This window comes from Panthera leo, chromosome B1, assembly GCF_018350215.1.
Source record: "Panthera leo isolate Ple1 chromosome B1, P.leo_Ple1_pat1.1, whole genome shotgun sequence".
NCBI lineage: Eukaryota > Metazoa > Chordata > Mammalia > Carnivora > Felidae > Panthera > Panthera leo.
The window spans coordinates 67,938,718-67,961,164 of record NC_056682.1 but is presented as its reverse complement, the minus strand read 5'-3'; positions in this window follow the sequence as shown (position 1 = coordinate 67,961,164).

The following is a 22,447-nucleotide window of genomic DNA, read 5'->3' as shown; positions in this document are numbered from 1 at the left end:
AAAATACCCCCATGAGGTAGAAAAACAGGGTAAATTGGACTTCTGTATTCAAATAATTCCTCCAAAACCAAGGACTAGAATCAATTATTTAACTGAACTGGGGCCACAATAGAAGTACTATCAACCTGTGCTCAGTGATTGCTACAGGTCCTTCTTGAGGGGCCCAGAATTTTAACAACAGTTCCTTTCCCAGAGCACCATGTGCATCTGTGAGATATACTTGGTGAATGGAAGCCAGGCATTAACTTGACCTCTTCCCCAAAATACAGTTACCTGCATCTTAAGAGTGATCATAAGAGCCATTCAAGTGATTACAGAATGCCTCTAATAGATCCTATAGCTCTCAGATGATCATAGAAATCCTATCAGAATGAGGCTACCTTTGGTGACTCAGAAGAACTTTTCATAAGGATAATTGACTTGTTCTTTGTGTGCACGCTGTGGGCCATTTTGCCTAAAATGGGAGTTACACAATTAGGAAAGTGGTATGAGAATGTAAAATCAAAGGAATAAAAAGAATACATTAGTTGGGAAACAAAAGGAAGAATACAATTAATAAAACCAAAAACCTGGGAAAAAAGCAACAATCCCAGTAATACCTGCAAAGCTAATATCTATAAGACTGAGTGTAAGGGAATAACATTTCAAGGAATAAGGGGACATGATAACTAGAAATTGGGTTGTGGTATAACCACAGGTAACACTGACCAAATGCAGAATCATGAAGGTATTAGTCTAGGGACCCAAAAGTATATCCTGATCAAAGGTAAGGTTTGTTGATCATTTGATAAAGGGCTGACATTTCGTTTATGGAATAGGTTGGACTCTCCCATATTTTGTGAAGATTGGAAGATAATATGTGTTGGGTTTTTTGGATAGAATATTGGTTCTTTAACGTTGTAGTGTGACACAAAAGGATTATATATGCTAGGGAAACTTTTTCAGTATTGTAATTTACATTTTTTTATATTTATTAACTATTTCTGGACATAAATAAAATGAGACTCTGGCAAAGAATGTTTATTTGAGAAAACATATGTGTTTTGAATGACCTTAGAAGTACTTCTGTCTTTGATCTGTGTTAACTTACTGGGTGACTAGGTATCTCATTGGATAACATTTAGTTGATCTGTGTTTAATTTTAATTCTTAAAGCAATGACAGAAGAGAAAACAAGAAAAGCAGAGATTTATGCAAGGCAAGTCTAGACTCAGCCTATGTTGAGATTTCTAGTAAATTCAGGGCCACGTAAAATGAAATAGTCTGTTATCAAGACAGTAAAATAAATTTATTTTAAAATTATGCTACAGTAAGCTCTTATCCTTAGATTCAACCCACTGCAGACTAATGTAGTGATATCTAATATCAGGAGAGAGGCAAACTATAAGAGACTCAAATACAGAGAACAAGATGAGGGTTGATGGGGGAGGAGGGAGAAAGGGAAAAATGGGTGATGGGCATTGAGAAGGGCACTTGTTAGGATGAGCACTGGAGTTGTATGTAAGTGATGAATCATGGGAATCTACCCCCAAAGCCAACAATACACAATATATACTGTATGTTAGCTAACTTGACAATAAATTATATTAAAAATATATGTATATATATAAAACAAGCACATACTTCCTCCTTTGTCTGCCCTCTGCCCTCCTAAAATAAGAATAGTAGAACTCATAATTAAAAATTATTAAGAGGGGTGCCCAGGTGGCCCAGTTGGTTAGGTGTCTGACTTCGGCTCAGGTCATGATTTCACATTCCGGGAGTTCAAGCCCCGTGTCAGGCTCTGTGCTGATAGCTCAGAGCCTGGAGCCTGCTTAGGATTCTGTGTCTCCCTCTCTCTCTGCCCCTCCCCCACTCACACTCTGTCTCTCTCTCTCTCTCTCTCTCTTCCTCAGAAATAAGTAAACATTAAAAAATTATAAAAGAATTAAGAAATTATAAGAAAAGTATTGATACAAAAGGATTGTGGTAACTAAAATAACACCCCTGAAAGTTAGACTAGTTAATAGAATGCAAACTGATGATGGCTTCAATTAGTGTATGTTGTAGATTGCATAATGCTATTTTAAGCATGGACTATAAAAAATTAGTGAGCTGAAAATAATGAAAGATTATCTGAATTATAGTAACATCACTATTTCCCATCTAATATTTATACCTTATTTGCAACTTTATATTCATCCTCATTACTGTCAAACAGCAGTAGCAAGAACAGAAACTAGCTTCACTGTTTCCCTGTAATATATCTTCCCTGCCAGTTGGAATAAGAAATTTCTATTTCAGTAATGAAATTAGAACTCCAATCCCTTATTGGAGGGAAAAATGCTCATTCTATAAGTTAATAATTTTGTGACTCTCAAAAGAATAGCAGTTGAATTCCACTCTATTATTCATCTGAATTTTTCTTACAAGCACAATGTGGTTAGGGATGATATTCCCGAATACAAAGAAGAGAAAGCATTCCACAAAGAGTCTATTAACTTTACATTTCCTTTTGTTAATGGATATGGCCAAAATATAATATTTATTTATATGTGTATTATTGACTAAAATTTAATGTCAAGGGAAAATATTTTGGTTTGGCTTATTTGTGTATTTTACACTATTAATTTTGATAGTGGCCATAAAAGAATAACTTATCATTGAAAATATACACTTATAAAGGCACAGAATATCAATATAATGTATATGCTCTTATCAGTAATTTTAGTTATTCTTCTATAGCTTTTGAAAATAATTTGCATTTTTATTTTTACTTTTTTATTTTTATATATTTTATGCTTTTTATTTTTATATTTTAATTTTTTAAATATTTATTTTGGGGAGAGAGACAGAGTGCGAGCAGGGGAGGAACAGAGAGAGAGAGAGACAGACAGACAGACAGACAGATAGACAGACAGAATCCAAAGCAGTCTCCAGGCTCTGAGCTGTCAGCACAGAGCCCGATGCGGGCTCAAACTCATGAACCATGAGATCATGACCTGAGCCAAAGTCAGACACTTAACCGACTAAGCCACCCAGGTACCCCTGCCCTGAAAGCTTTTTAAATTTTGTCATTATTCTGTGTGCCTTTTTATTATCTTTAGACAAAGGGTATTTTTTTTTTTTTGGCTATTATAAACATCAGAGTCTAGTACAATATATAATAATACATGGTCAGCACTCAAAAGAGTATTGAAATATTTTGAGCATGGAAGTATCATGGATAGATTTCTCAGGTAGAAAAAGGGTAAAGGTTATAAAAGGGGCAAAGCTGGAGGGGTGGTTATGATAGGAGGTACTGCAGTTTTGGTTAAAGGTGATGAGGAGCTGAGTAGAGAAAGATTTGAGAAATATTTATCAGAAAAAAAAATAAGCAAAACTTGTTGACTAATTTTGGGAAGGATGAAGGAGAAATTTAGGATGGCTCAGTGCCTCCTGTTTGGGTGACTGGGTGCTAATAATTGAAAATGGGCATGCATGAGGAAAAGCATTTTATTCCTCAGGACCATTCTATAGGGTAGGCATTAATATATCTCCCTTAACAGATGAGATCTGGAATGACTTGCTTAAGACCAGGCAGCCAGTACATGGTATAACCTCAATAAATGGAGGTATATACTATTATTGTTACTATTATTGTTGTTGTTACCTTGTCAAGTCCTGGGAGGGAAGGAGTGTCACATGAAAACCCTATGAGGACTTTCTGATGCTGTGGTCACATGAGAGAAGTAGGGAATTCCCAGGAGACTCCTGGTGGGTCCTGGCCTATAGAGATCCAACTGTGTGAACAATGCTGGTCCTGACAAAGTTAAAAATGTCAAAATGGCTGCAAGATCACCCAGGCATTCATAAAATTCTAACACAACCTCTGCTGAGAGGTTAAATCTCTAATTATGAAGCAATGGACTCATAATTCAGAGACCTAAAAGAAGTCTGGGAGACATGCCACTAAGAAGCAAGAAGAGAGCCCCACCCCTGGAGGTAACCATGACCCCTAGGGCACATTAGGCAGGGCCTGTCTTTCTGGTGTCCAAGTGTTGCTGTTTCCTCCCACCAAAGGTTTATGTATCAGCAACAAGATTCTAAGTTGAGAAATGGGAGATATATATATATATATATATATATATATATATATATATATAGTGAATTATTACACTTTCAGCAATATCAGAGCTTTTCTTTCTAGATTGAGAGCATATGGTCTCAATGATGTGTGTGTGTGTGTGTGTGTGTGTGTGTGTGTGTGTGTGTGTGTGATTTTTATACAATAGGTATTAGCTACTTACTACAGGAAAAGTTTTCAAAAACAGAGAATTAGTATTTTGCCATATACAAATGACAAAAAAAATGGCCATGGAGGTGGTGGCAGTGGACAAGAGAGAACTCCAGACTCATAGTCTGCAATATATTTTGAATCTTTTTAGAAGGATAAACATTTAAGATGTTTGTAATATTGTTGGTAAATGACTCCTTTACATAATGTATAAATGCCCCTCTTTCTGATAATTTCCTTGTTCTGAAGTCTGTTTTGTTTGATACTCTTACTTAGTAGTGTTCTCTTGGTAAGTGTTAGTATGTTTTTTTTTTTTTCTTTTTCTATTCTTTTACCTTTAAACCATCTTTGTACTTATATTTAAAATAGTTTGTTTTAATGGATACTGTATGGTCTAACATGGGGTCCAATGTTATAATCACCATCTTTGATTGGATGATACATTTAATAGGGTTATTGATAAGCTCGGGTTAAATTTACCTTCTTGTTGTTTTCTATTTGTCCCATGTGTATAGCATAATATCAGCCTTAATTACTTCTACAATTACCATGAGGTAATGGTAAATAAAGAAAGTGAGAACTTAATTTCATCAGGGCTGTTTACAATTTTGATTGTCCATCATTAAACTTTAGGCCTTCCCTGTGCAGCTGCATTTCCAAGAGGCTTTATCTCTACACTCTTGCCCCTCCTCCACTCATGTGCTCCAAATGCTTTTTAGTATTGCTAGCCTGGTGATTGTGGGTTGAAGTTTCATATTGTCCCTGTCTAGCCCCAGGCCTACACAGGCCCATGTGCCTGTGGCTTGAGTGTAATGCTTTCTCAGAGATCTTTCCTCTCCTCCACAGTAAAGCACATCTAGTTGGTTTAGCCTGGTTGGATTCTTGTTCCTCTGTTAGGAGTAGAGTGTTTTTTCCCCTTCTCTAACCACAGTATGTATTCACCTGTACTGTGGGGGTAATAATGGGTTCTGCTATCATTCTTCCAGTGATTTAATTCTCTTATTCATTAGGAGAGGCAGGTCCAAGGAACCTGGAACTTCAGGGAAGTTTAGTGAAGAAACTACCAATACCTGAACTGAATCTAGAAAGAGAGTGTTTACCCAGGGAAAGAAGAGTGGAAAGGGCAATTCAGACAGGGAAAGAATTATGAGCAAAGACATGGAAGCGTGATCACCATGGGGGCTTCAGGAGCAACACCAAGCTTGTATCTACTTTGGAGCAAAAAAGACACAACAGAAATTCTAGGATAAAGGTGAAAAGAGAGAGGAGAGAGTGAGAGAGAGAGAGAATGAGAGAGAGGGAGAGAGATGACCTAATGGAAGGCCTTGTGTGCTGTTAGTAAATATATACTTTATTTAGTTTGCAATATAGAGCCACTGAGTTTTGAAAGCAAGTGAGTATCATGGTCACTTTTGTTTCAGGGAGATTGTTCTGGGAGTGGTAAAAAAAGATTTAAGAGGTGAGAAATTGGAGTAAGAGATTAGTAAGGAAGCTACTGCACAGTTTCAGTGAGAGACAATAAAGCTCTGAACTACCATGGAAGTAGTACAAATTGAAATAAATATAGCACAGCACCTGACCCATAGTAGGTTCTCAATAAATCACTGATGAATGCATCAATACCTTTGTGAAGACAGGTGCCTCAGATTCTCTACCCTACTATCAAAGCCTGTAGTCCAGTGTTTAGGCAACTGGGCCTCTCAGAGGTGCTCACAGGACAAGGTCACTCAACAATTCCATGTGGCATCAGCAGCAGGGCCCTAAGCTCAACCTTTAACTCTGCTGGTGCAAAAGCACTTTTCTTGTTCATGCCACTGCTTAACACAACCCTATCAGGTCAGTAGTAAGATCTCCCAGTAGAGCTGAGATCTGAGATGGCCCAGTGTCAGGCCTGGCATCCAGTGTCCGGTGCAGCCGCCATAAACAGGAATTCTGAGGGTGGCGATGCTGTTGAGCTCCATCGACTACCGGGAACATGTACAGAGAACGTGGCTCCCATCCCCAGGAGGCTCAGCTTTGAGGATGCTCAGCTTTAAGGATGCTCTGAGGACCTTGTGCATCTGCGGCTAGCCAGGAGGTCATGGGGATGTGAGGCCTCTGGCTGAGGAGCGGCTGCAGAGACCCTAGAGGCACAAGCCCCACACAACTGACAGAAAAGGCGGGACCTTTGGAAGTATCCTTTAGTGCAAGAGGAGTTCAAAAGTTGCTAAAGGCATCCAAAAAGTTCCTCCAGAATGCCTTCTGTGAGGATGAATCAAGAACTTTGTTTCACATAAGCAATGGGATTAAATTCACCACCCTGAGGTAGGGCTGCACAACTTCCTTCAGGAAGCAGGAGGAGGGTGTGGCCCTGCCCCCAGCCTGGCCCTGTCCCCATGGAGTGGTGGGCGGTACCCTCCAGTCACAGTGTTCCTCCCTTGACGCTCTTCGGTTCCCCAAGGGTATGGAAGCCCACTGGGTGCTAAGCCACAGATGCTGCAAAATACAGCAGTAGAAGGATAGACAGGGTCTGTGTTCTACAGAAAGAAGAATAATTAAGGTAAGAGTTATAGCACAGTGTGAAAACTGTGATGTGAGGGGTAAAAGAACATTTCCCAGTTTGGGAAGGTCAAAGATGACAGAGAGGGGAGGGGGAAGGAGGGAAGGACAAGGAAAGGAAGAAAGGGGAAGGACAAATGTGGGAGAGATTGTTTCCCATCTGAGGCTTTAGTTATCATGAGAGCTCACTTCCCTATTTGGTGGTATATGCACTGTTACAAAACACCTAGGGAAGAGTCTTTGGTGTTCCCTTCCATATGCTTACTTTTAGGGGATCTAGTGCATTTGCTCAGTTGGTGTGAGGGCAGAAGCTTAAGGAAAGTAGAGAGTATCTGAAATAAATGAAAAAAATATATATATGATATACATATCTATATATATCGATCTAATAGATAGATACCTTTTTGTAATGTTTATTTATTTTTGAGAAAGAGACAGAGTGCAAGCAGGGGAAGGGTAGAGAGAAAGGGAGACACAGAATCCTAAGCAGGATCCAGGCTCTGAGCTGTCAGCACAGAGCCTGATTTGGGGCTGGAACTCACAGAGGGTGAGATCGTGACCTGAGCTGAAGTCTGATGCTTAACCGAGTAAGCCACCCAGATGCTCCTGACATAGTTTTGAAGACGATGTGAATGTTAGTGTTGACTAAGTAAACAATGATGTAAGCTTCACAGTGACTAGTACTTAGTAGGCACTCGGTAAATATACATAAAAATAAATAAATATGCCTAGAATTAATAAACAAATGGATACACTTCAAGCAATATTGTAGTTGTTCATTAATTGTAGACTCATTTGTATGATTTTATCCAATAGGGCTGAACCATTAAAGTAGAGGGCAGGTCTGGAAAAGGCAGGGAGTTGGGATTTTGCTAGGCAGGAATGATGAAAGGAAAACTAATGAGAGTGCTTAGGATGTTACTTAAGCAATGGATCATTAAGTCTACTGTGGAGGGGGAAATGGTTGCCAAAAGTTGATGATAGAAGGATCAAAGGACTGAAAGTCTTGGCAAGGTTGATAAATTGGCATCTGAAGGCATAAGCTAGAATGGTTAGAGATTGAGATCAGAGGGTAGGATATGGCACTATATTATTCAGAAGGCATAGCTGTGCCTTATGGTAAGGTCTAGGTTTTGGCCATAGCCATGTTGGAATAGATAAGGAATAGGTAAGGAATCTGAAATCAGAAAATCCAGGAATTGAGAAGTCAGCTGATTGGGTGGTTCATCAATAGGAATTCAAAAGTCTCCCAGATATTTCCCCCTCTTCAAGATCCTTACCCTGATCTCTAATACATTACTCACTCCACCTCCCAGGGCCTCTACAAGTATCTACTTTCAGACTTTCAGATAGATTGAAGGGGGAGTAGTGTGGCTGTGGGCCCAAAGTAAGGAGCTGGGTTATAGAGAGGACTATAGTGGACATCTGTTTTGTTTTTGTTTTATTTTGTCACTTGAAAGGTGACATTCACCTATATAAACTATTCATTCACTTTCTGTATAAAATATACTTTTGTTGCCCTTTGGAGAAACTGACCCCGTTTTTCAGTCTTTGTTGTATACATTTATGGAGTTCTCTCCCCCCACACCTCTATTCAGACTTGGCCCAAATTAGAATTTTACAAACTGGCCACAATGACTATTAGGAAAAGGCGCCTGATCCAATTGGTACTGACTGCAGGGACTGTTGTAAGAAAATACTGCATTTTCAGTGTACTTGAATCTGGCAGGATGTAGCTTTCCATTTGCGAGCAGCTCTCCAGCCATCACCTGAAGCCTGAGAATGGATCCAGCACAGAAGACAGAGAGCCAAAATATGCAAACAAAACTAAATCCTGATGAAATACATTGAGGTCCTGCATCAACACTGCTGCCTGAAGCTAACTCTGCTCCCAGACACTTCAGTTGTATAATACTTTCCCTTATGATTGTTCACATACAAGAATGTTCTCTATCACTAGTTTCATTGTCTGTGTTAATCTACTAAGCACATATTAACTTTGCTGTACCTCAGTGGGTATAAACAATACTTTCTTTGAAGAGTGGTGAGGATTAAATGGGGTAATAAATAGAAAATCATAAACTTCTTCCATAGCACTGAGGAGCAGAAAAAGCATATTTAATTTTTCACTTAAGGTAAATCTAGTTCTCAGCCACCATTTAACAGGGTGAGCAGAATTTAGTTAGCATGAGAACTCATTTCCCTATTTAGCAGAAGGTACACTGTTAATAAATACTTAGGAAAGGGTGTTGATATTCAGTCCCTTATGGTTGCCTTTAGGATGCTTATTGTCCAAGCCTATAGGTCCAAGCCATTCCAAGGCAAATTACTCCACAGCCTCTAAGCCATATATGAACAATGACATCTTTTGCTGAGGGCATTAAGACCTTGATATTTGATTTAGTTCTTTTCAGTGAACATATTTGCCAGGTCAGAAATCCCACTGCCTCTACACAGTGGAGTGTCATTTATGAAACCCAAGAGCCCAACAACTGTGCCACATTTGGGCAAGTCCTTTCTTTTAACCTATGTCCTCCTTCTACTACACTATCTTTCATCATATACAAGAACCTGGATAAAGTTGTGTAACTGGAAGTTCAGTTTAGGCTAGGAAAGACAAAAGGTATTGATAAGCCCTAAGATAAGCATTCCAGAACTTTCTAGAGGGGAGAGGAAGACAGAATTATTCTTTCATTTTTCTAAGAGTAGACTCTGACAAAAGTAGGAAAAAGTTCTGGGACTCTTATTTTAGAGATTATCAATAGATTTTGGTAACTTGATACATAATCCTGCCACCAATGTAAAGTATGTGGCACAGAGTAAAAAGTAGAATGGGGATACCTCATCCAGTTAGAATCTAGTTATACTTTCTCTGAAATGGAAGTATTGCCAGGCCTCCCAATTTTGCATGAACATTAGCCCCTACCCAAGGTCTCAGAATAGAAGGAAAACCAGATCCTGAGTTCAGAGTAAGGGATATATAGACATCTACATGAAAATCACAAAACAACTCATCAAAATGATGAGCAAATTATACACTAATAACAAGATCCTGCACATTATCATCAAGTGTGGCTGAAGGAAGCCATGTTTACCTTTGGCTAAGAGGGTATTTTCATGCCTGATAACATCTTTGTAGACGGTTTCTTCATGCTTAATGATGAGTTCTGAACACTTGTGTCACCAAAATATTCTATGGTGTGGAATCTAGTTCAGATATGGGGGTGCTGGCAGTTGGTGATTCATGATTCATGTATCGGGGTATGGTCTTTACTGGTTTTTCTTCTTATAGTAAGTCCCTGACAGTTTTTATAGATTTTTTCTTTTTCTTTATTTTTCTTCCCTTCTCTTTTCTTTTCATCTCTTCTTTCTTTTTTCTTTTCTTTGCCTTTTCTCTTTTTTTCCTTTTCTTTTCCTTATTTCCTTCCTTCCTTCCTTCCTCCCTCCCTTCCTTCTTCTCTCTTTCTCTCTCTCTTTCTCCCTCCCTTCCTTTCTCCTCCTCCCTCCCCTTCCTTTCCCTTCCTTTCTTCTATCTTTTCTTGGCAATGACAATATTTAAAACTAGAAGGAATTTAAAAATATATTAACCTTCTTCCATGATCCTAGGCACCTCATAGAAGCCAAAGCTGGTACTCAGTAGGAATTGAAGCATACCCCTTCCTTTCTTTAAGCTCACACTCCTGGGATATTGCAAACTTATACTCCATACTCAATAATGGCAAAATATATGGCACTCCTATTAGTAGATACCAAAATATTTGAAAGGAGTAATATCTTTGGTTATGGGATAGAGCGACAATCCAGTTCAGAGGATGTGTTAGCATCTTTAACTAGACTGGTCATTTTGAGTGAAATTGTTCCCTCTTAGAAAGGAATGGAAAAACATTTTCTAATTAATTAGAAAAGACATAATCTCTTCTAATTAGAAGAGACATACCCAGAAACAGAATCCAGGGCAGTAGTGTGACCGGCCTGGGGTACCTGATATGTTTGGCCCTGGTTGTTGGGTTTGGCTGGGGACACAGGCTCCTTGTGAATGATGGAAGTTGATGCATCAGACACAATAGCTGACTCATGAAACTTACAATTTTCCAGGATGTTTGTTTCAATCTTGATCTGCCTTATCTGCTTGTACAGCTCTAGCTCTCACAACCAGTTTGATAGTTACAGAATGTGGCATTGGTCATTTTGCTTTGCTCAGGATTAGAGGGGGCTCTGTAGTCCAGAAATACCTATCTATGTGCTCTCCCTGGGCCAGAAGGCCTTGTGCTGGCTTTCCTTCCTTTCAAGATGTCTACCCCAAGCCCTAGGTTTTTTGTTTATTTGTTTGTTTTCTATTATTTTGTGTTGTTGCTTATTTATTTGATGACCAAGGCAGTGACTGTCAGTATGCCTATTGCCTATGAAGTAATGTCTGGTTTCAGTTGAACCTGGTCTGTTCAGAGGCTGTCAGTCACTTAGATTTTGCAAGATACAGGATATTTTCCTGATTTTTGCTTTTGTTCCTGGAGAAAAGTCATTGTAAAAAGAGACTCATAATTTTCTATAACTTTCTTTTGGAGGAAACTGTCCCTCAGTGATAGGAACCACGGTCTCTGCTAATCTCCTGATGTTACTTTTATCCTTCAGGTCCTTTTTTTGCCATTGCTTGCCACCCCTGATAGAGTCCCATTCTGCCAGATTTTGTCCATGATGCTGAGGGCAAGGACTAAACTTCATTTAGTCACTTCCTTTCCCAGGATGGGGAATCTGGGAGCTTTTCTGTTTTTCTCTGAGTGCTGCAGAAGGATTGTCATGCTTGTTTTCCAGAAAGTGACACTAAAGTTCTCCAACTTACTTCCTAATGTTTTTTAAACAAAATTACTAAGGTGTTTCATGTCATTTTGTACTTTAAAAAATAATTTTATTTTTTCTAGAAAACAGTAAGCCTTAACTTACTAGATATTATAAAATATGTCCCATGTAGTTTGATTTATATGTAATAGAGACAAATGTTTCTTCCAAATAAGTTGGCTTTTCTTTTAAAGTCAAATTTATTATGGTATAATTTGCATTCAGTGAAATCCACCCTTCTTAGATGTACAGTTCTAAGATTGTTGGATTTTGAAAAATATATATAATCATGTAAATACCACTTTAGTCAAGATATACAATATTTTTATCATTAAAAAATTTACTTATGTGCTGTCTTGTAGTTAACCCCTTTCTCTTACCTGCTTTTTGTTCACAATTTCATTTTACCACTTCTTTTAGATTAAAGATTATCATGAATTTATCTTATCCCCTTTGGGGGCTGTCAGTTATAATAATTTATTTTTTAAATGTTTTCCTTAGGGTTTATAGGCTATACCTTTAACGTATCAGTTTACCTTCAAGTAATAGTATACCACTTCATACCTAATATTAGAACCTCACAATAGCATACTTCTGTTTCTCTTCTTCTGTGATATATCCTATTGTTTTCAATCCTTTTACCTTTATATCTGATTAAGTTCCATAATACACAATTATTATTTTTGGCTTGAACAATCAGTTATCTTTTAAAGAGATTTGAACATAAAGAAAAATATTTGTTCACCATTTCACCACTTTAGTATGGTATCATTTTCCTTCTACTTGAATCATTTCTTTTAATATTCCTGCAGTGCAGGTCTGCTGGTGATCAATTTATTCAGCTTTTATATATCTGGATACATTTTATTACACTTCCATTTTGAAAGATGTTTTTGCTGTGTATAGAATTATATTTGGACTTTTTTTTTTCCTTTAAGTACTTTAGAAATGTTGCTTTGCATTGTTTTTGATAACAATTCTGATTTCTTTCTTACTTTTGTTCCTCTGTATCTTTTTCCTCTGGCTTCCTTCAATAATTTCTCTTTATATCTATTTTTTAAAAATTTTATTGCACTAGAGTAATTTTATTCATATAAATTGTTTTTGGAGTTCATTGAACTTCTTGAATCTTTGGGTTATAGTTTCATCAAATTTGCAAACTTTTTAATCTTTCAATAAATAATTTGAAAAAAATTAAATTTTAAATAATTTCACTGTCTTGTCCCTACTCTTCATGGACTGCAAATAAAAGTATTTTAGACTGCTTAGAGTTATCCCAGAGCTCACTTGTGTTCATTAAAATATGGTTTCAAAACCTCCATGCAGCTCTGTAAACAGAGAAGATATAGAAAACAAAATGCAAAATATCTAAAAAAAATAATAAAAAACTCAGTTATCTGTTAAAGTCTATAATCAGTAAAGTTGTACTAAGAAGAAAATAAAATGAAGATAATTTGTTTTATTATATTATGATCAAAGAATGGTTTGTAGTTTATTTATTTATTTATTTATTTATTTATTTATTTATTGAGAGAGAGAGGGCATATGTAAGTGAGAGGCAGAGACAGAGAGGGAGAGAGAGAGAAGTGGGGCTCACCCGAAGCAGGGCTGGAGCTCACATGATGTGGGGCTTGAGCTCACGAACCCATGAGACCATGACCTGAGCCAAAGTCTGATACTTAACTAATTGAGCCACCTTGGCACCCCAAAGAATGGTTTGTAGTTTTAAACTACAAACTATTTACATAGTTAGGAAGTTCTTTAATTATCTAGGCTGCAATTAAATCAATTAATCAATTAAGTTTTTTTTTAATTTTTTTTTATTTTAGAGAGAGAATGAGAGCAGAGGAGAGGGGCAGAGGGAGGGAGAGAAAGACTCTCAAGCAGGTTCTATTCTCATAGTGGAGCCCTATGTTGGGCTTGATCCCATGACCTGGGATCATGCCTGAGCTGAAATCAAGAGCCAGCCACTCAACCAACTGGGCCACCCAGGTGCCCCTATATTCAATTTTTAAAAACAAATGTTCTATAGGAACTTGAATAACAGATGGTAATACTTTTTAGATTTTAAACACTTACATCATGTTCTTATTCAGACCATGTGATACCTAATTTTTTTTCTCAATGTGTTGTGTCATAAATTGAGACTATTAAGTTGAAGTCTCTTATTGCTAATTATGTTGATTTCTTCTATATGTCTTACAATTAAAAAAATATATTTGTTATTTCATTATTTGGCACATAAATGTTCACATTGATTTCTGTCTTTCTCGTTTATTATCTCTGTGTTTATTTAGAAGCTGTTCACCTGTATTCGTTTATATTTATGCCTTGACACATCATTTATCTTTTTACATGGTATGTAGACTCTTTTTAAAATCTTTGAAAATTGTATCCTGTCTTTGAAAGCTGGTAGTTCTTATTTAGACATGTATATTTATGTTTATATCTATGTATAATTGGATTCAATGTCAATATCAGCATTTTTATATGATAGATTTTTAATTATCACATTTTAATTTTGATTCATACTTTATTTTGCAATGTTTTATATTTCAGGGCACTTTTCAAGATCTTACTAACATTATGCTTACTGAGTTTGGAATATTGGAGAATACTTTCCTGTTGTCTTTTACTTGGATGTTAGCCTTATAAGATAAAGGATATTTCCGTTACATTCTTTTACATTTTTTTTTTTTTTTTACAACGTGATCTTTCATGACTTTAGTGCAGAATTTCTCAACATCAATACTATTGACATTTTGGTTTGGATAATACTTTACTGTGTGTTGGGGGGAGCTATGTTGTGCATTATATTTGGTAACATTCCTGACCTCTACCTACCGAATACTAGTAGCACCCACCCCAGCTGTGACAATCAAAAATGTTCTTAGATGTTGCCAAGTGTCCCCAGAGAGTAATTGCCCCCAGATAGAACCATTGCTCTATTATTTCATGAACCTAATGTTGTTTAGGAGAATCCTGAGACCAAGCTGCTTTCTTATTTTTTCATGTTGACTGAGATGTAAATCCTTTTAGCTTGTCTGGTGAACTCTTTCTTTATTCTCAAATTTTAGTAAGTTTTGATATTTTATGTCTCAGATTTAGTGACATTTTCCTAATTGTTTCTCATAGCAATGAGTTAAAATGTTTTTTATTGTTTATTTATCTTTGAGAGAGAAAGAGAGAGACAGAGGGTGAGAAGGGGAGGGGCAGAGAGCTTGGGAGACACAGAATCCGAAGCAGGCTCTAGGCTCTGAGCTGTCAGCACAGAGCCCAATGCAGGGCTCAAACCCATGAACCACGAGATCATGACTTGAGCTGAAGTCAGATGCTTAACTGACTCAGCCACCCAGGTACCCCGCAATGTTTTTAAAAACAGATTTGCATCTCCTTTCATTTAAGTTTTTTTTCTTTTATTAAATACTTAAATGGTTTTTTTTTCCCTTTCATATCTTTTTGTGTTTCTGTCTTCATTACAGCAGTCATGTTTATGTTGGACTTTCGTTGTCTGAATCCCATGTCTATAATTTCACCAATATTAAAATTTATCTCGTTGTCTTCCTATCAATGTGTATTTCTGTGAATTTCAAAAAAATTCTGAAGTCATTTTCAACTCTTGGCATATACTTACATATCTTAAATATATAACCTAATAGGTATTGGCTTAATTAATTTAGTATTTCAGCATTATTTATGTAAATATAAATCTATCTATATATCTATCTGTCTATCTATCATGTGTCTATCTTTGGATAGTTTTTCTTAACACTGTGAAGTTGCTTCTGAATTCTTGTTATATTTTTTAATCTGCCATATGTTCCCTCTAGGCTATTTTTGAAAATTAAGATAATGGGTCAGAAAAAAATTAATATGTGTCTAAAATTGTTTCAACCTACCTTTTCTGTGGTATACAGCAAATCCCCTAGGTTATAAAAATTTGTTGAAAACTGGTGAATTGATATTAGAGAAAAATTGGGAAAATTTTCATTAGTATTGTACTAGATTACTAAAAGCAAATTTCAGTTTTTATAATTATAGAAATAGTATTCCTGAAAATAACCAGGTACATCGAATTCCCTTACTTGTTGTTCCACAAAAACATAGCAAGTTATCAATTTTTTCATTATATAGATGAGAAAATGATGGATAGAGCATTTGCAAAACTACTGAGCAGAGAGCTTCAGTTTCTGAATCTGATGACCATACTTTTTGATATATCATTTAAGTTTTATTTATTTATTTTTAATTTTTCTTTAACATTTTTTCATTTTTGAGAGTGAGAGAGACAGAGCATGAGTGGGGAAGGGGCAGAGAGAGTGGGAGACACAGAATTAGAAGCTGTCTCCAGGCTTGAGCTGTCAGTACAGAGCCCGACGTGGGGCTCAAACTCACTGACCGCAAGATCATGACCTGAGCTGAAGTTGGACGCCCAACCGACTGAGCCACCCAGGCGCCCCTATCATATACATTTTAAAATTCATTAAGTTGATAAGTCTAGTAGTAATCATGAATTTTAAATCAACAATACTTTTATCCATATATGAATTCAGTGGATTCAGAAAAATAGAATATATACATTGAAAAAAAGAAAAGCCCCATATGTGTAATGAATTAACTCAATAAACAAGTATTATTCAGTTGTCATATAAAATGGAATGAGAATTAATAATATACCTATGTCTTATATCTGTTTATCTGTCTCTGTCTTTAGCTCAATCTTAAGTATCTATATTCTTATTGAAATTTATGTATTTTCTTTGTTCTTTGTGCACATGTTTTCATTGGTAATTCTACTGAGTGGGTAACATATTACCTAGTGCCCCACCCCTTTCCTCCAGATAATCTTGAATTCTCTGAACAAATCAAAATGCAAGATATTACAAAAAGCCAGTTTGATTCTGCTATAATTTGTCTATGAAGCCAGTCCTTAACAGGGTTCAAAGAAAAAGTCCTGGAAAGCTTTCTTTTTCCTTTCCTACTGTTGAGACACTGGAAATTATTTAATAGAGTAATACTTATTATTTTAATGCAAATAATTTCAGTTTTTAGTTTTATTCATTTTGCAGGCATTAGTATATGTGCTGCCGAAGCGAGCACATCATTTTGCAGGCATTAATAAGTTTAAGATTTGTAAATTAAATGCTGACCTGTTCTTGAGAGATAGTAAGATATGAAATAAAAGTTATCTTGGTTTTAGCACTAGCTGTCCTTGAACACGTTTAGATGTTTCGGAAGTATTCAGTTATTATAGCATAATCCTATATATTTTATTTCATTATTTATTTATTTTTAGAAAATTTTTTTTTTTTTGTAGTTTCAAGCTTTTATTTAAATTTGGGGCGCCTGGGTGGCGCAGTCGGTTAAGCGTCCGACTTCAGCCAGGTCACGATCTCACGGTCCGTGAGTTCGAGCCCCGCGTCGGGCTCTGGGCTGATGGCTCGGAGCCTGGAGCCTGTTTCCGATTCTGTGTCTCCCTCTCTCTCTGTCCCTCCCCCGTTCATGCTCTGTCTCTCTCTGTCCCAAAAATAAAATAAACGTTGAAAAAAAAATTAAAAAAAAATAAAATAAAATAAATTCAAGTTAGTTAACATATAGTGTAATATTAGTTTCCGGTATAGAATTTAGTGATCCATCACTTACATATAATACCCAGTGCTCATCACAACAAATTTACTCCTTAATACCATCACCCATTTAACCCATCCCCTGACCCAGGCATCCCTCCAGCAACTCTCAGTTTGTTCTCTATAGCTAAGAGTCTGTTTTCTGGTTTGCTTCTCTTTTTTCCCTTGTGTTTATCTGTTTTGCTTTGTAAATTCTACATATGATTGAGATCATATGGTATTTGTCTTTCTCTGAGTGACTTATTTCGCTTAGCATAATACACTCCAGCTTGATCCACATCATTGCAAATGGCAAGATTTCATTCTTTTTGATGGTTGAATAGTATTCCATTGTGTGTGTGTGTGTGTGTGTATTTGTGTGTGTATGTGTGTGTGTGTGTGTGTGTGTGTGTGTATATATATATATATATATATATATATATATATATATATATATATATATACCATAGCTCCTTTTTATCAGTTGATGGACATTTGGGCTCTTACCATAATTTGGCTATTGTTGATAATGTTGCTATAAACATCAGGGTGCGTGTATCCCTTGGAATCTGTATTTTTGAGTCCTTTGGGTAAATACCTAGTAGTGCAATTGCTAGATAGTAGGGTAGTTCTACTTTTAACTTTTTGAGGAACCTCCATACTGTTTTCCAGAGTGGCTGCACCAGTTTTCACTCGCATCAAGAGTATAAGAACTTTCCCCTTTCTCTTCATTCTTGCCAACGTCTGTTGTTAATTTTAGCCATTCTAACAGGTGTGAGGTGACATCTCATTGTAGTTTGATTTGTATTTCCCTAATATGAGTGATGTTGAGCATGTTTTCAGGTGACTGTTAGCCATCTGCATGTCTTCTTTGGAAAAATGTCTATTCATGTCTTCTGCCCATTTTTGAACTAGATTATTTGTTTTTTGGGTGTTGAGTTTGATAAGTTCTTTATAGATAACTCTTTATTGATATGTCATTTGCAAATATCTTCATCCATTCCTAAGGCTGCCTCAGTAAAACTAAAAATTCTGTATACTTTAAAAGTCTATGCTTTTTTTGGAAATTCATCACATATATTTTAGCATAGAACTAATTTTCATTTTATGGTGAATGGCAATGATATTCCCAACCCTTGTCTTTTTAAAAATTTATTTCCTTTATTCATCTCAATGATGTTGTCATTGCTCTAAAATCAATACAATAAATAGCAAAGAATAATTACTAAATATTTATCATGGATATACATAATACCCATTTTAAAAATTGTAAGTAGTAGCTGTGTAAATATGGACAATTAAATTCATAAAAAATCTTCAGTTATTTCCCTTCCAATTTAGACAGAGAGCAACCAAGAGAACAAAGAATAATTTTACATAAAAATTAATGAGACACAAATAATCTATCTTTCTTTTTGCTGCAGGGACAAAATTTGCCATGGGATATTGAACAGATCCATTTGTAGGGAGATGTGAAGCCAGTATTTTCTCTTTAGTGTAGAATATTTTAAAATTTAAAACTAGATTTTTATCCATAGTTCTCATTATACAGAACTGAAGGTTGAAGTCAAACAGTACAATCAGTGACAGTTTGACTGCTTTCAATGGAAATATTTTGCATGTTTGGAAGTAATTAAATGAGAATTACTCAGAAATATTCCAATTAGCTCAGGTTTAAATTACTTAGAAAGTAAGACATAATTACTTGAGGAAAGTCAGTCTTATCATTCCTAGTTTACAGCTTGTAAGTGGAACAAAATAAAGGTTAAAAAACATAATCGTAGAGATTCAACTGCAAAATCATTTTATGTTTTATTTATTTAAATAGATGAAGATGATTATAAGGTTAAAAATATATATATATATATACACACATACATATATATATGTATATATATATATACATATATATATATATATATATACACACACACACACACACACACACACAAAGTAATTTCTGTTAAATAACAATAAATATTGTATTCATTTTAGAGCAATGGCAATGTCATTGAGATGAAAAAAGGAAAAAACATTTAAAAAAGACAAAGGTCAGGGAGATAATTACCATTCACCATAGACCCAAAATTAGTCCTACACAAAAATATACATAGTGAATTTCCAAAATAAACATAGACTTTAAACATATACAGGGTTATGCTAAAATAACTGAATATTTCTGAAACCTCTAACCATGTTCAAGGACAGCTAGTGCTAAAACCAAGACAACTTTTATTTCATACCTTACTATCTCTTTCAAGAATAGGTCAGCATTTAATTTACAAATCATACAGCTTATTAATGCCTGAAAAATGAAAATATATATGTATATATATACTATTGAATTGTTTTACTAAATTTCAAATCAAATTTAAATAATTATTGTAACTTTACTGAATCATAGCCCATTATAGCCAGTTTCAACTTATCTGAATGGCAAAATTAATGTTGAACAGCATAATGAATGGAACTTTACAACATTTAACTTATTTTCCCTTAAACTTTTATTTTATTTGACTCTCATAAAAACAGACTTCTTTACAGGCAACTCTTAAATGCATTTTTTAATTTGTTTTCACAGAATATTGCTTCATTCTGACAAATATGGCAGAAAGGGAGATAAACATGAGGTGATATCTGTGGACTAACCAGGGATCTTTACTCAAATAAGCCACTGCGGATACTTTGACTTGTTTTGATGATAGTTCCTCTCTTATGAGATTGTAAATACTTCAAGGATATAGTCTGAATAATATGTCCATATTCAAGGTGAATACTTAAAGAATGTGTGCTAGAGAGATGTTAAAATGGTTACACTAGCCTATTAACATATAAAGAAACAAAATATACAATAGGTGAAGGGGGTGAAAGGTGAAAGAAAAAAATAACTGGGGTAGGGCTCTATCCATTCCCTTCACTTCATTTCAGTTGAGCACCTATTGTGGACAGGCACTGCCGTAGGCACTCAAAATCATTTCACCATAGAAGTTATCTGGCAAATGATTGGATGTTCTGACTCTATGAAGCATGGAAGTAACTTGCTTTGCTTTCCACACAAAATGAAGACACCAGTAAGAAGCGGCAGCTAAGCAAGGACAGGAGAGTACATTGTGAAAGATGCAGACCAAATGCTTTATCTGGAATGTTTCTCCTCATCCTGGGCCCTCAGTCCATTGTGCCTTGGTGTCCCCAGTACTCTGCTTTACCAAGGACTACAGCCCCCAAGAGAAACAGAAGAAGGAAGAAAAGGAAGGGGCTTCAGTGAGAACTTTGAAGGGTAAAAAGAAACGTTTTTTTCTTCCCCTGTACCCTCATCTTAACTGAATTGTTTAAATCTGCAAGGAACCTATTTCCAAATTAGGTCACATTCATTCACAGGTTGAGAAGGACATGAATTTTGGAGAACACTACTCAACACCCTACAATGACTGAAGTCTCAGGTCCTTCACCTGTACCTCAGAGGGTTCCCGTGAAGATTAAGTCTTCCTGAGAAGACTCATGGGAAGGGCTGAGCAAAGGCCTCAACAGCCAACAAATGCTAGTTGCCACTGTCGCTAACACGTCCTGCTCCTTCTCATTGTCAACACCATCATCTCCACCATCATCTCCATCATCATTCTCTGGGGTTATAGGAGCTATGAGAAACACAAAAAAAGGTCAGCACATGGTTTCTGCTCTCAAGGAGTCTACAGTTTAGCCGTAGACACCATAGTAACATGCCTTAAATGTTAAAGTGCCAAGCTGTATGGCATCAGCTATAACTGTGGCAGGAGAGGGGACCATGTGGGAATAGTCTGAGTAGCGAGTACAAAAGGTGCCCCACGTGAGGAAGTTTTTAAAATATTTTCAGGAGATGGGGTGCCTGGGTAGCTCAGTTGGTTAAGTGTCTCACTTCCACTCAGGTCATGATTCCATAGTTTGTGAATTCCAGCCCCACATCAGGCTCTGTGCAGACACCTTGCTCAGAGCCTGGAGCCTGCTTCGGATTCTGTCTCTCACTCTCTCTGTCTCTCTGTGCCCCTCCCCTACTTGTGCTCTGTCTCTCTCTGTCTCAGAGGGAGTGGTCTCTTCATTCCCACACTATGAAACCTGGTCAAGGGCACACAGTTACATCAAAGGTGACACCCATGTGACTTTTACTTATTGAATCTAAACTCCTGATTCCAAGAGGCTTTCAGTTCTCTCTTGGAAAAGCGCATCTCTGACCAAAATAACATTGCCTGTCATTTGGTTGAAAAGTCTTTGAGATTTGGAGTTCCTGGGAGTTCCCAGAAGAGGCTGAATCATCTGACCTCCTTCACCTACCTTAAAGGTCCAGACAAAGAACATCAATCACACAGTGGTTGGGGTTGATCTCTTCTAAATTTGCAACACCTGTGCAATACTAGCTGTGATGTGAAAACCCTAAAGCATGTTATTAGGATGCTTCTATTGCTATTGGAAAACCTGACATGTTGATGAATCTAAGCAATGCACAAGACCAAAAGTTAAGAATGTGTATTTCTAGGGCACCTGGGTGGTTTGGTCAGTTGAGCATCCGACTTCAGCTAAGGTCATGATCTCACAGTTTGTGGGTTCGAGCCCCACGTTAGGCTCTGTGCTGACACCTTGCTCAGAGCCTGGAGCCTTCTTGGGATTCTGTGTCTCCTTCTCTCTCAGCCCTTCTCCCACTCGCACACTCTCTGTCTCTCTCTCTCTCTCTCTCTCTCTCTCTCTCAAAAATCAATAAATGTAAACAAAAATTTAAAAAAAGAACATGTATTGCTAAAACCACACTTTGCAGTCCTTTTTGGTGTTTTTTGAATTCACAATGCAAACTGGCACATGCCCTGTTCTAATCCTTAAATCTGGAGAGACTTTGGAAAGCCAGTTACACTGTCAGCCCATGGTCCTACACCAAAGTGTTCTGTTGAGACAATTAGCTTTCTTTCATCTACCGGAAGTCTTGCCTTTCATGTTAGTATTATAAATAAGATAAATCCTGTTCATCAATGATTAGGAGCTAAAAGACAAAATTGTTCCTCTATATAATTTCTCTGATTGACTTTCTTTGATATGAAATGAAAGATACATTTATTTATGTAAATGTGTTTCCCTTTGAAGAGCACTGCAATGCACTGAGTTGAGGCAAAACACAAAATGGTCAAATTATTGTCTAGCAGTGGATTATATCCTTAAAACTTGGGATGTGAGTTGGCTATTTGGGACTGTACAAC